Here is a 16,354-nt window from a genome sequence, read left to right as displayed (position 1 = left end):
ATCTAATTTTCTCGCGAACAAGAATTATATCATTGTATAACATTAAATATCCCGGTAATTAAAAATTCTAAAGTACACTAAAAATGAAACATATATAAATAATCGTTTTATCGCGTTTGTCCGAAAAAGAGCTATAGAGTTTCACGAAAGCAATTAGGCAAGACACGTGTGGTACACAAGTATATGTTTCTACTCTTTTTTTTTTTTACGGCACATGCGGTTCGACAATTGGGAAGCAGAACGTTACGACAGTTTTTCGGGCAGATATATATCTCGAGAGAGAAGATAAACTCTCGACGCGACGCAACTCTCGGATAACGACTGCAGTCGCGCGAGCGAGGAGTCGGGGAAACGGCGACGAAGAGAAATAGAGGGGGAGATAGAGATCCGCAGAGTACTCTGCCTAGCATATCCACGTGATAGTCACTCATAGTCTCCGACTGAGCGTGCCCGATCCTGCTGCTTGAACTTCCACACCGTTCGCCTACACAAACCGCCGATATAACTATGAGAACGGCGGCTCGAGAGCGCTAAATTATTCAGGAACGACGCAATTCCCGCGCTTGTCGACGACCTTCTGCGCTCACGAGATTACCCGGAGCTTTCACAGCCGACATGGGCAGCCTCTTAAGAGCTTTCGACGAATCCTCGCCATGTAAACGAGTGGATGATAATGATGATGATAATGACGACAAATATATGTTTTCTTAACTGTAATTACGTAAAAGCCAGTTGCTAAGCTCTATCGATCCACAGTGAGCTTATTAAAATTTTTATTTTGTATAAAAAAACTTTATAATCTATTATATAAAAATAATTACAAGGAAATTACATAATGTAGAAAAAGATTTATGAGATATAGGTATATTGTGTGAGTTGAAGTAATTAAGAGCTACGGGAACTCGTAGGACTTCGGAGGGTGCTATCTCCGAGATTAAGAAAGCATGCATGGTGAAAATAAATCGGGGCTGATCCAAGATTCTTTCGCGGCACGAATCCTTCGGGTCTCTTTAATCGGATACGCGGCGGAACTACCGAGATTGATTTCTTTTCCGCTCTCAATCTACGGAATCATCAATCATACTCGGGCAAGGCAACGTTGACGTAGCGGCTTATTTATTACAGATAATTCTGGAACTGAATTCGGCAGAACGAGAGGAATCTTCCTTGCGTCTCGTCGCGCGAGGAAGTGCTCTTTTTTCACGGCAAGGGGATTAACGGCAATCTTATTCCCCGCCTCGCAATCGCTTATTAATCTAGAAACCGAGTCGAGGTCGGACGCCGTATATAGTCGTTATTTATCACGGACAATTCGCTCGCATTTTCGAGACGCGAATTAATTTGCATGCGCCGTGCGCGCGCCGCGACTATTCGTTCGCTTTTCTCATCTCGACCTCCTAGTTGCTGCGCCGCAGTTCCGTTTTCGCGTTGAAGTCGCGGGGCGCGTATTTGCGATCTCGTCGTGCTTATAGGATTGGTAATTTAGCAACGTAATTTTCTTCCCGTCTCCGTTTGCGCATAATGCGAAAACTCCCGACCGCCGGAGTCGCGAAATGCGAGCGCGTACTCGCGGGAAACGACGAAGAAATTCGCGCGGCATGGCATATATTTCCGCTCGCGGAAACGCACACGCACACACGGACGATCGTCCCAACAAACGATAGTGCCGCCGTTCTGAATTTCGCTTTAACCTCGGCGACGACGAAAGTTTGGATTAAGTCGGCGGTATAATGCGACGAGCGCGGGCAATTGGACAAGTTTGGATTTGAATTATAGCCACCGTGAGATTGCGAAAACCATCTCGCGTTCCGGCCCCTTCTCTCTCCCGTTGTTAGCCATCTGGCCGCCTCTGGCTAAAGGTGCAGGTAAAAGATGGATATTCTAGGATGTTAAAAAATATGAATGTACGCAAGTTTCCGAAGTGAATCAAAGACATTTAGTCAGAGAGAACACCAGCGCAGTTTGGGTATACTGTGCGCGATTACTGGATGCGTGGATCGGCAATTTGGAAAATATTGTTTGTTAATTTTAAAATTGACGTGCTAATTTAATTCGAGTGCCTTTAAATTTAATGAAAACGGATTGCAGGATGCATCAAGGAACAATAATTACGCAATAAGTTCCTGAGTATTGTCGTTAAAATTGCAAATGTCGGACATAAAGCCGCGAAAAGCCTTTCTCCGATTCCGATACAAGATTCCCCGTCAGAAAGGAAAGAAAAAGGAGGAGGAGGTGGGTGGAGAGGGGTAAGACTGAATCGCTAAGGAGATGACGGGCAAAGAAGCGAACGGTCAAGCCTTTTTGCGCCGAGCGAAGTCTCTTTATTACGCGAGGGAATCCGCTTTGTTTTCGCCGACGCCTCGAGAGTCGCGAAAAAGAAAATCGCGGAGTAAAAAAGGAAGAAAAGAAAGAAAGGAGGAGAGAAACGAAAAGAAACGCGGTAGTAGGAATGCCACTCGCGCTCTCGCAGTCTCGGCGGAACTTCGCGCGTCTTGATGGGAATTGGAGAAACTGAAAAATGAGCAGAAAACGGGACGGCAAAAAACAGCGGATAAGGCAACTCACGCTATCATGTCGATGTGTTCGATAGGATACAGAAAAGAATTTGTTTCCCGCTACTTTAAGGGATGTTTTCGTGCACAGACATTAAAGAGATGCAACTGTTACATCCCGACCGCTGATGGAACGAAAAATCGATGTCGAATGTTCGCTCTGGTTGAATCGAAAAGTAAAACAGCGCCTCAGAAAAAAACATTATTTGCAATGTCAATCATAATTTGTATAAAAACTATTTAGGCGATCAATAATTTCATCGTATATCCTACATCTTCGACACGCCACATCTCAATAATAAACGCGTCAATGTTCGCGAATACGCATCCGTGAAACGCGAGGCCGCGCGACGAGAGATGGGGAATTTTTTATCACGCGCGACGTCGCATTATAGTGCCCGTCCACAATAAGTGTTTTAAGCCCTAAGCCTTAAGAAATTGTTCAATCACAGTTGATATTGAGGAGAATAATTGACTGTGATTGGTCAATTTCTTAGGGCTTAGGGCTTAAAATACCTATTGGTAGATGGGCACTTAACGTGCGCTCGTATCGGAACTTCCGGTTACCCGAAACGCGTCTCGTCGTCGTAGGAATCGCCCGTTATCCGCGGACTCTTCCTCTGGTCCCAGTCGTAAAAGTACTTCCTCTACGGTCGGAAGAGAAGGAAGAAGAGCTGGGACGGACGGACGGACACACGCGACCGGCCGGACCGGGGACACTAATCGCGATGGGCTTAACGAGTGATAAAGCCCGGGCTCGTGTGTCCATCGGGTAAACGTTGCTGGTTCCCGCCCGTCGCAAACTCGGTTTAAGTGGAATCGCCACGACGAGGAAGTCCGCAACGTTTCGCCAGCCACAGGGACGAATCGACGCGGAATTATTCGTCAGTTTCGCTTCTGCGCAAGGAGAAAAGCTTTTAATTGCGGTAAATATTAGGTAATCGAAAGAAAAATTAGCGAGAGCGACGAAGCAAAAGCGTAATCTGATAGTCCGCGACAGCAACGTAGAAAAATGATTAAATTTTATTGTTATTTATTTTTTATTTCTTATTTAGTTGATTACTTTATTCAATTCTTGTTATCCCCATTGTCTAAAAATTCATGTATAGCTAATAAAAATCGCCCATTACTTTTGAATTCTGATTCTAGTTATAATTTTATATCGCCGATAAGAAATACACATTTTTTAAAGTTATATAAATGACTGTAGACTCAAAATGTCGTATATATAAGATAAAATAATATAGCAAGAAAGAGTTATATTCTTCTTTATCGTATTTCACGTGTTGGTTGCACGACTAGATCGTTCTTGATACAGCCCTGTTCGGCTACGGTATACGGTATATAAATGCAGAAATAGCTGGCATGAAATTCGCAGTGAATTACGCGGTATAGCGAATATACGGGAAATTTCAGCAATTTCGTCCGTACGAACATTAATCCGAGTAGACGTGAATTAGCAGAACCTTAACACGGTATACTGGGTGTTCCGGAAAATATTGAATCCGCAGTTAGTTAGATAACGTAATGACGAAGTAAAGTTCTCCATTTTAGTTATTTTATGATTCAAAAAAAATAAATTACAAAATAGTCCAAAAAAATGTATTATGCTAAAAAAATAGCAGACGATAAGATAGCTTTCATTCATAATAAATGAATATTTTATAGAAATTTGCAAAATGATTTATAAAAATATATGAAATATAAGTAATTTTTAAGGAAAACTTTTCCTCGGAGCGCAAAGGGATGCAAGCGCATCTCTTCGCATCGGCTTGTGTCTCCACCTCGTGCCGAGTCGCTACACTTTCGTTCCATCTGCCTCAGCCACTAGTTCTCTCAATTTTTTAATCAGTCGTTGCGCGTGTCTCTTTCTCGATATCATACTGTGCATCAAAATACATATTCTCAAAATATCCCCGAAATATTAGTATGATTTTTCTGCTCCAAAAATAAAAAAAACACAATTAAATAGAATTGTATATGCCATAACAATTTTGTATTTTTTTTTACGCAACGTTTTCAAGCTTATAACGACAGCAAAATAACCCATTTTTAGCGATTTTATAGTTTATACGGAATTATAAATATTAGCTTTTCGATGAATTTACATCTAGCTTCGGCAATTTTTTTTCAGGTGGTTATTTTTGGGAATAATAAAAGTTGAAAGCTCCAATATACGTAAATACGCTCTCAGCAGCTTTTTTATGTATGAATTTTTCCTGATCATTTATGTCCTGATAACTGAACATTATTTCTCGCTTGCATCACGGCTGCTCTCACACGATGTTGAAATAGATATAAACTTGCTAACTATACTTACAATCAGTTGTAAAGTTTATAGCTAAAGTCGTTCATCGTTATTCTGTGACTCTGTGAAGTAGAAGTAGAATAGCGTTGCGTGTGTTTATTGTAAATTTTTCTATCATCAGATCAGAGGATAAGATTGATTGTTTAGCTTTCGGAACAGTGAATTATCTTTGTGATTATTCACAGGATTGTAATGTATTTTTGGAATCGTTACTTGGAACATGATTGCAACTTAGAATTTCCGAAAAACTATTAATTCTATGTAAGAATTAAACAAAATTGTCAAAGTTACGTTTCTTATCGACATTTACAGTAACTGCAAAATCGATTTTTTAGATTTAAATATTTTACGATATGTATAGATGTATTAGAACCGTGAAAGACAACGTAATCGACGAATATCTCGTCCGGAAAAAATCCGTTTAGCGTTTTTAGTTTAAAGGCGCTCCATTCGACGTACCAAACGCGCGCCGTTTCTTCGAGAATTTTCCCGCGGAATAACGACCGAGCGATATGCGGGAACGACGTTGTTTTCAATCCGCTCGTTGGCCGTCAGGAGCTATCAGGATGATTCCAGTGTCGTTGGCTAAATCGCTTTTGGCACCGAGCGTCGAGCACAAAGAGGATAGTAATTTTCTACGCGAGAACGCGCGCACTCTATACTCTATCTCTACGAGGACACCGGGCTCGATATCACGTTCGGGGAAGACTGAAATAAAGTAAGCGCCGCGAATAAGAAGGCCGCGGGACATACTCGCATTTTCGCCCATGGGCACCCCCATAACTGTCCCTAATAACTGTCAGCCGCAGTCGCACTTATAAACTCCCGGATCCGGGATTCCTCCGGCAGCGACGAGATTAATCCCGAGCTCACCCACCCACCCACCCCCCGTCCGGCCAAGTATATACGTTTGCGTCGTAACTCTCTTTAATCCAAGAATTAGAGTTTGTGGCGCGAGAAAGGTGCGCGCCATTTCTTTCTATATCGCTAAAAAAGAAATCTGGACTCGACGAGATGCGAACTCGGCTAACTAACTTCCGTTCCTTCGTCGCGTGCATGACGTTATTAATTCTTATCTCAGGAGCTGGATTGTGCGATTACTTTCTTTTTCCAAGAAAGAAAGAACGTAACGAAAATCGTATCACCAGTGTAACGTTCTGTTATTTAGACGCGCAAAATTAATTTTCCGTGTCTATCTTTTTGCGAAGCTTACGATTACTTCCATCGAATTCTCACCACCCGCTTTGCTACTCCATTTTTCTCTCTGCTTTTCTACTTTTTTTTTTACTCGTCGGATCATACCGGCATTCTCTACCGCTTCTCCCTTTTTCTTCCTAGTGTCTGGCGCGGTATTGGATCCGGACGTAGAGCTATCGCGTTACGTTTACCGCGAAAAAATTCCGGTTTCGCCGATTCGATCAACCTGCCGCGAGGACGGTGCGCCACACGAAACGCCAAAAAGATCATTACGGAATCCTGCGGGATCGTGTGTCGTTCACAGGAGTAAAAATAGAAATCATCCAGGCGAAGAGCAAACAAGCAAATACTATAAACGTTACGAATTGCGATGTGTTTAGAAATCGATGAAATAATACAATCTTGATACTATAAATATATAATTTGTTGATTGAGATTATCCAGCTCCTTTAATTTTTCAATTTTAATAAATTATCTTTTAGAGATTTTTGAAAAAATTGTTAAAATTTATGATTATTTATATTTTATAATTTTATATATAATATATATATAAGTAATGTTTTAATTTTATCTTGGTTACAATTATAGAATTAATCTAAAGCACAATAGGTCTGTAAAAATATTACTTGATCATGTGCTTTTTTTTTGTGTTTTGAATTGTTTATTTTTTTTCTTGTTATATTTTTTCTTTTTTAGTTTTTAAGTACACCAGTCCTATTTACAGGCAATTTATTTGCCTCTATAGGTTTTTATTTGCGATCGTAGCAGTTGTATAATATACTGTAATACTATTTGTAAATAATTTTTTACTGGTCAATAAATAATAAATAATAATCTCAAGAAAAATGCATGCATTTTAATTCGATAATATAATATATGCTTATTGTAAGGCGTTATAGAGAAGAGAAATTTCTGTCGCTAGAATATACTCAGGAAAAATAACAAGTATACGCGACACTTGATTCGATGGAAGTTGTAACGTCCGTGGAGATTTTCGCGGATTTCGAGCGCGTAGCGTATGATACTTGTATTTTGAGAAACTCGTGTCGAGACGTAAAATTCAATCGAGATGCACTCGAGGAAATAACAAGAAGTTGCGATGTGACTTGATCGAGGATGTAACGCGGGTAGCGATCTTTTTGCGGTTTCCCATACATATATTAAAAAACACCAAATTTTTCGACAAAAAGTTTTCAAAATAGTTAAAAAATAATGATAAACTGTAATGTTGATCAGACAGAGAACGTATTTTTAAAGTATCTCTTTTCGGAGTAGAGAATTGAAGCGAAACTAATTCACAAGGAAGATTCCTGTCACTCGATGTGCTTGGAAAAACAAGAAGCGGTTGCAGCACAAGTCGAGCGTAACGTAAGATTTTCATCGTTTTCGGAAACGCTACGGTGAGACTACGCCTGTGTACTCGTCGACGAGAAAAAATTTTCGTCGCTCAGACGCACTCAAGGAAATAACAAGAAGTCGCGATTGTGTGGAATCGGTCGAAGGTGGAAGGCGGCGCGAAAATGCTCCGCGAGGTCGACGACAAAAAGTTCTGTGGCGAAAAATGCATCTCGTGGAATTAGCGGAAGAAAACAGAATCGAACCTCGTGTAGGAAGACGCCCTAATGCATGATGTAACACGCGGCAAAAACGACGATTTCTCCGTGAAATCGTAACGTGTACTTCACGTGAATTTACGATAAGGTTCCCGCGACTTTATTGAATTTTCCGGAACGGCGAGACATCCCTGTGATTCTGAATTCCGCCCGACCGTCGAGATTTTCCTGCGGCGCAAAATGCCCCAGGACACGCGCGGTCGATGAAAAGTGCAAGTACATGCGAAAGTCGCGACCACGATGCGTTAAAACCTCGGTTCGCCGATATTCCCGGCACCTCGAGCGGCAGTAAAATTTTATCGCCTGCCTTGGCTGTCCCTCGGGGAAGCATGCCTTCCCGAAACAGTGAGCTAGAACACTGTGATTTTTATCGAGTCCGCAGTGTCAATCGAACTGATAACACGAAATAATTTATTTTTTCCTTATACATTTATTATTACTATTATTATGATTATGAAATAATATCTGATCAATTTGCTGTTTAAATTAATCAACTCATCGTAATACGATGAAAAATAAGCGTGCTAATGTATCATTGCAGTGTAAATAAATCTGCACTCACGTGTATTATATTATACATATTATTATTAGTTGATGAAAAATTGGAAGCTTCGAAATGAAATTCATACTTATTGTTTTCATTCACGCTAATTCTTTTCTTGTAACATGTCACTCTAATGTTTTACATTTTCTGAATTCTGGAGACATATTTTCGATCTAAATTATTAAGATTATCGACAAAAGAAGCTCGTTACTTCACCGGGAGGATCTCGCAGCGCGAAATGTCGCAAATCCGCGATCGATCGCGCGATAATCTATACGCGGAACGGGTCACTCATCCGCGCGAGGTGAGGCCCCTCGCGATGGAAATCGTCGCTCGTCGAGATGCTTTTAGGAGCGGATTCGAGGTAATCCTCTTTGCACCGGGTTGCACGAAAAAGGAAGACAGCAACGATGGTGGAGGGAAGATCCGTTCCGGGGGAAAAAAAAAAACGGAGTGCGTTCTTTACGCTCCGAAATTCGCCACGTGACGTACGCGTAATTCGCACTCCGAAGTATAGGAAAGGATATTTTTAATTCTTTTTTCCCCTTATTAAAAAAAAGGTTCTTTCTTCCCAAAACCGTATGCCCTCAACAAAAACGAAACCGCATGCAATTACGAGCGTCCCTTTCCAGATACCTTTATCCCGAGAATCGCAGCTACTGCCTTTCAAAAGTTTCAGTTCGCATTTTGTTTAAACGGATTGGGCGGCACTGTAACGTTAAACACGTAATCCCTTTAATCCTCATTATCATTCGAACTAAAGTTAAACACTCTTGTTACACCGCTGTTAAAAATTCATACCTTTTAAATAATGTAATTAGTTTTTTGTGCATCAACCTGGAGTTTTCATATTTTATACGTTTTCAAAACTTTCAGACACTTTCACCGTTTTCCTGGTATTATTCACAATCGGTACCAAAGACATTTGACATTCTTTTATTTTTTTTTAGTTTGCTGAGTCATATTCTCGGGTGAACTACCTGCGTTCCATTTTCTTTCACACTATTTGTTTGCTATTTATCGACGAGAATACGAGCTGATCATTATCAAAGTCAGATACGTTTCACGTATCTTTCGAGATAAGGCAAGGGCTTATCCATCTTTGTTTTCCCTAAGTCTCCGAACAATGACGATGACGACGATGACGTGGTAAACGTGCGCAGCTTACCTTAGAAATCCGCCTGCGACTGCGGTGACGAAGTTGTCGATTCGCTACGAGCGCATCTCTACCGCGGACGATTTCAGTCGCGCGACACTTTTTCGCGAGCGACGTGACAGAGAACCCTCTGCCCTCGCTACCACACGAACAACTCGCCGATAGCACTAACGACACAAATCGCAGAAGAAAATCGCACGACACTCTTCACTCGGCGATATTCCATTCGTCGATCCTCGCACGTGAGATCTCTGCCGATGGTTTCCCCGAAGTCAATGATGCAGCTGATGATGAAGCAGCTCCGCGGACGATACAGCGAGACGTGTAAAGCCGCATGCGGCAGTCATATGCAGCTCCGAAGAAGGTAATTCCGCCCCGTTTGCAGTGTCGCGAGATACTCTTCAAATCGACACAAAGGGTCGTCTAGTCGCCTCCCTTCGTCGTCACGAAGGGCAGTCGCCAACTCCGCGCGTCTGCTGAGGTCAGTAAACCCCGACCGGCGGCAAAGTGTCGGGCACTTTCTCGCTTGCCTCGGAAAGACGGGGAAAAAACTCGCGACGGAACTCTCGCACGGCGAACGCACTCGCCGCGACGAGCTCGACCGTTTTCTTTTATCCTGAGAAGACGCGCGTTATTGCGATATCGTCGAAGGCACCGAACGTGGTTTTCACTCGCGAATTTTCGCACGGATCTTGTAAACCACCTTGCAGCGTATTGTTGTTTCTCTCCGCTTGCTCCGGGAGAATTTGGAAGATCCGTCCGGAGGTGTGGATGATCTCGAACGAGTTTGCTCACAACCGAGTCGATTCCTCACGTCAGCGTCGAAATTGGGGCGAAATTCGCCGGATTGTCGGGAGCGGGCGGAAAAAGGGATTCTTCCTTTTGCCCCAGCGAGACGTGGAAAATCCAGTCGAGACGAGTAACCAGGTCGAGTTTCCAGCTTCCACCTCGGGATATCGTCAAGCGCGTCGAACACAACGCGAGTTTCTCGCCGGGAAGATCCGTTCACTCACGATCACGAATTTTCGCACTCGACCGGCGGCGCACGAGACTCCTCTTCGGTTATTTCTCGCCCGCGTACCACCGCACTATTTCCTCTTTCACTCAATTTCCACGCTCACTTCGGCGACGTGTCGAACCTCAGCACTTTTCGTTTCCTTTTCGCTGCACAAAATATTCTCCCTCTAATGCGAGGCGAGGAAACGAAAATTCTGCCAAGTTCTCACTCACTAGATTTAACACGAGGAATATTAAAGACGCTGCTTATTTATTCCACTGCGTTACTCCGATCGACGATGATGTTGCAAAAATCCGTCGAGGATGCTCCAAAATTTCACTCGCGATTCAATTCGATTTTCGTGGCGCGCAACGCTCTAAATCGCTCTAGATTCTCGAGTTTATCGTTGCCTACCGTCGCGAGCACTCTCTCTCCCCTTCTACCTCTCTCATCGTCAGAACGACCGTCGCTTCATGGCCGCGCGCGGCACACTGTTGCTCCATACGATCGTCCGCCGCTTCGAGCTCGGTCGCTCGTCGCTCGCTCCCACCAAGACCGCCACGATTTACCCTACCCTGCAAGACCACCCCACCATGTGCCACTGCGTTGGCGACCCCCTCTCCGCGATCCCTTTTCTGAGTCGCCCGACTCTTCCTCTTTCTTCGGGTATGCGTGTGGACTCTTTTCACGAGGGTGCCGGACACAAAACCCACGGGAGGAGGGGCGAATAGAATACAGGGCGCGGGGAACAGGCGACGCGACGTTTCGTCCTTTCGATGCACATGTACTACACGAGAAGAAGAAGGGACGAGGGGATGGAGAGCTCGAATTTGTACGCTGCTCCGATTCGTCCTCTCGGGTTTCGGGTTCTGGGTAGGCCCGTTGTTATCCCGATGATTCCTTGATTGTTGGATTTGGCTTATATGAAAATATTTACTTGTTTTTATCGTCTCCAGTGGGCAGTAGAATTTTTGCTTAGGAGTTTGAGCGATAATAAATACTAATGTAACTACTTTTATTATATTAATATAGAAATCAATTTCTTCTCGAACGTGATGTAGTTATAAAGACGATTAAGTGTCACAAAATTCTGCAAATTTACGTCACACCACTAGGTTTGTGCATTTGTTTTTCTCTCACTAATTTATACAAAATTAAAAGAATCGAATTATATAAGAATTTCATATTAGAGTATCACGTAAGCTTGACTGTTTTTTGTGGAGACTCAAAGCGATATACTTGGGTTGGGATTAACTTTCCGCGTATCGTGTTTCGTGGTCGATCCAGTTTGGTGTCCTTCAAGCCAGATGCATTATTCGAAGGATCATTCTACCTGCCTGCACAGTGGTGCCCTCTCAATCGTGACAGGATTCTGTTATGTACAGAAGGGTTTCGTATAGACACGCGAATAACATCTTAAATATAAAATCTATAATTTACTAAGAATAAAAAAAATACGGAAGATGATCGAAAGACGATATGATCGCATAATCTTCCCGTTAAAGCAACGTTATTTTGTCGTAATATTTGTTACCAATTATTTAATGAAAAGCAATTAAAGTGATAAAAAAAATATGGCCTATTCTCTCGTCCTCTTTTCTCTCTATCTGCAATAAGAACACGAGACATCTCTTGAAAACATAAATTCGTTGTGCAACGTCTGAATTATCGCTCGCATTCAGAGACGCGAATGTGCAACGGTCCCAGAATGCGCCTCCGCGTGCTGTCTTTCCGTCGTCGTGCTGTCTTATTGTTAGAGAGCGTAAAGGAACGCGCGAGTTTACATCTTGCCAACGGTAGTCTCGCGCCGACGGGTTTGCACAATGAAGCGGAGCCACCGGTAAGAACGACAGAGCATTTCGTCGCAGAATTCTGTAAATAAGAGAGAGCTGCCATAACGACGACGACGACAGTGACAACGTTGTAGTCAGAACGGCGTTTTACATTAGACGCAAGTATCAGACGAATGCCAGTTCAAACAATAAGGGAACTCGCGTCGTCGCGCGAGAAAACGCACTAATCCCGCGACCCAGCGATTCGTGTCGTTCCCTGCGCGTCTCCCGCGAGAATCTCCTCCCGGTCGACGAATCCGGGAACGATCGATCGTCGAAAGACGACTCCCACGGGGAGCGTAATAGACTGGCCGCGTTTGACGCCACCTCGCCTAATCTTCTACGTTCTAGAAAAGTTTTTCCGCGTCGTCCGTGCTGATTCCTCCACGAGAGACCGTAAAAGAACCTACTGCCTGCTAAGTGATATCGATTGCGCCACGTTGCACTTTCGAGCTCGCGATGCATAACGGATCGCGTAACCGATAACGATCGCCTTGCGCCTTGCTACGCGTTGTAATTACCCTGCAAAACGTGGGTGATTTAAAATGCACCCATAGAAAATTGTTTGGTGCAGTATTGAATGGTGAATTTGTAATCTTGGAAAAACATAACGGGCTGTTATTGTAATTACTGGGATTTCATTTCTTTCTCTTTTCTGCTTCTAATTAATTCATTTTTATGATACTAATTCGCAGAAATAAAATCTATTAAAATAAATGTCTTTCTCTATACATGTTGGAGATAAAAAGAGACCAATTCAACGACTTTAAAGATTAGATATTCTATTACACTTCTCAGAATTCGTTTATCTCGTTTCGTGTATTTTTATAGAATAAAACGTTTTATTGCACCCCATTATAAATAAGTATAATATCCATTCTATTCATTTTAATCATCGATTTATCGAGATTTGCGTCTCTCGGAGTCTCACAATGTTCGCGCGGAGTTAGGCGACGTAACGAAGCTCGCCGTACGATGTGCGCTCTTCTTATCTGAAGACCGCTTATCAGGCCGGCACCTCAGGCGCAGGAAGTCGGATTAGATGGACGAGGTAACGGAACGTCCGTCTTCTTATCGACGCGGCGGAAATCCGTGGATCTCCACGGCGGAACTCGCGGGACCATAATTCGACGTATGTGGGTCATTTGGCTCTCGCGAGACAAGGAGGAGTACGTAGGTGAAAAGAAAGAACGAACGAAGGGGATATGCTCCGGACGGCGGATATATGCAGCACGTGGACGGATATCCCCGGCGCGGGCGCGCTCGAGAGACCAGAAACGTGCCCGAGCCTTCGACGCGTCCGTAATATTACAGGATCCCCGCCGGTAAGACGTGTCAGAGCAGAAACGTGTCAGAATGACCATTACTCTTGGGAAGAATAAAGAATTGTGGAAGAAGAATTTTATCCCCGCGCCATATGATACGATTTTTCGTAGTTTTTATTTCTTCGATTTCGCGCGATCGTTCTCTCACCTTCTCTCTCTCTCTCTCTCTCTCTCTCTCTCTCTCTCTCTCTCTCTCTCTCTCTCTCTTCTCTCTCTCTCTCTTTCGCGCGCGAAAAGCAATTCTCGTCTCGCTTCGGAGCTGCGAGACGTTTGCGGAACGAGTCGCGAACAAACATTCGAAGGGAATTTATTTTATTGCTCGTATCGCGGGTATGCTTGCGCAATTTGAGAATAATATACAGAGCGGAAGAAAAAATCGCCTCAAATCTTTCGTTTAATTTCTGCGAACATGAATTGCAAACGCGATTCCAGCTGAATGCAGCAATAAGATTTCGCTCGCATTCATCGACAAGGAAAACGAGATTACGTTACAACGGGATTCATTATTACAGACACGCGTGACACATTCTGAATCGAAGCGCAGAGTCGTGCAAAACAAAATTTACGTAATAACGCGGGATACGAGGTACTTTTTCAAGACGATCCCCGTCCCTCAACGCATAATCCACCTTTGCAACGTATTTAACGTGCAAAAACAAATACGCTCACATATGAGGACCCCTAGGAGCTTCGTTCTATATATACGCGACGAGTATCCCGTCTACATTGCATGCCATTTCCATAATTATTAGCTCTTCTACGCACGACCTACTTTCTCTGCATAATGCAACACAGTTTCGGTGTTATCTTATTTTCTTTTAGGGACTCTTAAAAAAAATGCATATGACTTTATAAAAAAAAAAGATTTATATGTATATGTCTTATTTATAATCATTCACGTCAATATATTAATATTGTAATCCTCGCTAATATTTAGTCATTTGGAAACGTCTCCCCGGACTATCATGATCTTTTCGTTATTCTATCCGAGAACTACCGTGCGCACGTTTTCACCCCCCGGAAACCGAACGAACGGCGCCGTACCACGTCGCGACGAAGGGAACGGTAAAAACGAACGAACGAACGAACGAACGAACGAACGGACGAACGGACGAACGGGGGTTACCGGCTGTGTTATACAATCGTAACGACGCGGTGGATGGAATTAATTAAACGCTGCCGCTCCTCGTCCCCTCAGACCCTGCCGTTTCCCATCGCCACCACCGCCGCCACCACCGCCGTCGTCGTTGCTGTATTTACTCGGTGGGCTTTGAGGATCGAATTGCAGGCGCCCCATGAGTGAGTGAATGAGAGAGAGAAAGAGAAAGAGAGGGAAAGAGAGAAAGAGAGAGGGGGAAAGAAAGAGAGAGAGAGAGAGAGCGAGTTTCGTTGTTTGTTCCCCTCCTCCGCACCATACGACCGACCGTACCCCGTTTTCCACCGCTGTTGTCCCCTCTGCTCGTCCCTCATTGCTCCCGGCGTCAACCCCTTCCCAATCCGCGGCTGGTATTGCGAAACTATCGGCGGATATCCGCAAATACCGCGGACGATTTGGGGGACGAGTGTTTTGCGGGGTGGAGGGTTGGGAAGAGGGAGGAGGATATAGGATGGGGCCCGGCTACTCATCGCCTGCTGGTCGGCGGCATTCAAAACTTCGTCAAACGAGGCCGAAGACGGGTCTCGGGATGAGGGATTCTTGGAAAGGAGGGGAGGCGCGGAGACGAGGAGATGTATTTACCGAGCAGTTTGGGATCAAATCGCCCCTCGAAAGAGGACTAAGCCGCACATATAGAAAAGTGGACAATGGTGGACATAATGTCAAAGCCAGCCCGACCAAATAGAGCTGAGCTTTACGAACAAGTTGACGATTCATATAGAAATAGTTACGTTGACATGCTAAGAAATTATATCACGTTGGTGGTTAGCATCGAATGCTAGATGCTAGGATGAAAACACAAGAAAAAAAATAGATGTTTAATATTAAACAAGCAAACGATGGACAATTACGTGACTTTGACAGAATAAATGCGGTAGAAAAATACGAAGAAGAGAACATACGCAGATATGTTAAAGGATACAATATTATACGGTTATATTCGATGCATGTCAGATTTATTAAATGTTTAATGAATTCAATGGAATCGAATAAAGTGGGTGTACGATAGGCAGACAGCTACAGAGGGATGGACGGATATACAGGAAAAAAGAAAGAGGACGCAGTCGACTGCGAATATCGGCGCGTTAGCGCATCAGGTCGATACTCCCGGCCCGTTGTTCTCGAAGACATGCCTTCGGAGAACGTGTGGGTAACTTAGGAGCTTTGTTGGCACACGTGAAGTATCCTGCGAGCGTGCTAAGAATGCCGCAGGTCGGAAGTTATGCTCCGGTTTAATGGATCTGCTCTGGCTGGCAACGCGAAGAGCCCGATGAGAAATTTTCCCCAACTTTCGAACCCGCGGACGCCCTCCCCCTTTCCCCCGATCTTCGACTAAATCGCGCTGAAAACTTCCGCTTCTCCGACACTTGAAACCTGTAAAAAAATCTATTCTGCCTTACTCTTCCGTAGTCGCGGTCGCCTCGCTGTTATATCTCGGTCGTACAAAATAAAATAAAACATCGTTGAAATATCGATCACGAACAAATATTATTTGTCGTGCAAAATACGTGTTTTTAGTCTAAATGTATCATTCTTTCGACAATCTAACGAACCGTTTCCGAATCGGAAGTTTCTTTATTTTCTTCCTACGCTCGATAAATTTACCGTCACCAAATCCATCGTTCCATACCTTGGACGTTATCGATATCTATACGTGTAACGGGATAATCGCGC

General features: G+C 43.6%; 1 protein-coding gene across 4 annotated transcripts in view; it reads right to left on the bottom strand.

The window, feature by feature from the left end:
• Pxb (putative Hedgehog signaling attenuator pxb) overlaps positions 1–16,354 on the bottom strand; it is a 442,218-nt gene that overhangs the window by 63,760 nt on the left and 362,104 nt on the right. Inside the window, exon 1 of one of the 4 annotated variants that reach the window (XM_077419088.1) lies at positions 9,383–10,865. The exons of the other annotated variants lie outside the window; for them this stretch is intronic. The gene's annotated coding sequence lies outside the window, so the exon portion shown is untranslated. Of the gene's footprint in view, positions 1–9,382; positions 10,866–16,354 lie in introns of those variants that run through there. 4 annotated transcript variants of the gene reach the window in all.

Source organism: Temnothorax americanus, unplaced genomic scaffold, assembly GCF_048541705.1.
Source record: "Temnothorax americanus isolate GAGA-0224 unplaced genomic scaffold, ASM4854170v1 Scaffold51, whole genome shotgun sequence".
Lineage (NCBI taxonomy): Eukaryota > Metazoa > Arthropoda > Insecta > Hymenoptera > Formicidae > Temnothorax > Temnothorax americanus.
This window is presented reverse-complemented; position numbering and strand designations above follow the sequence as displayed.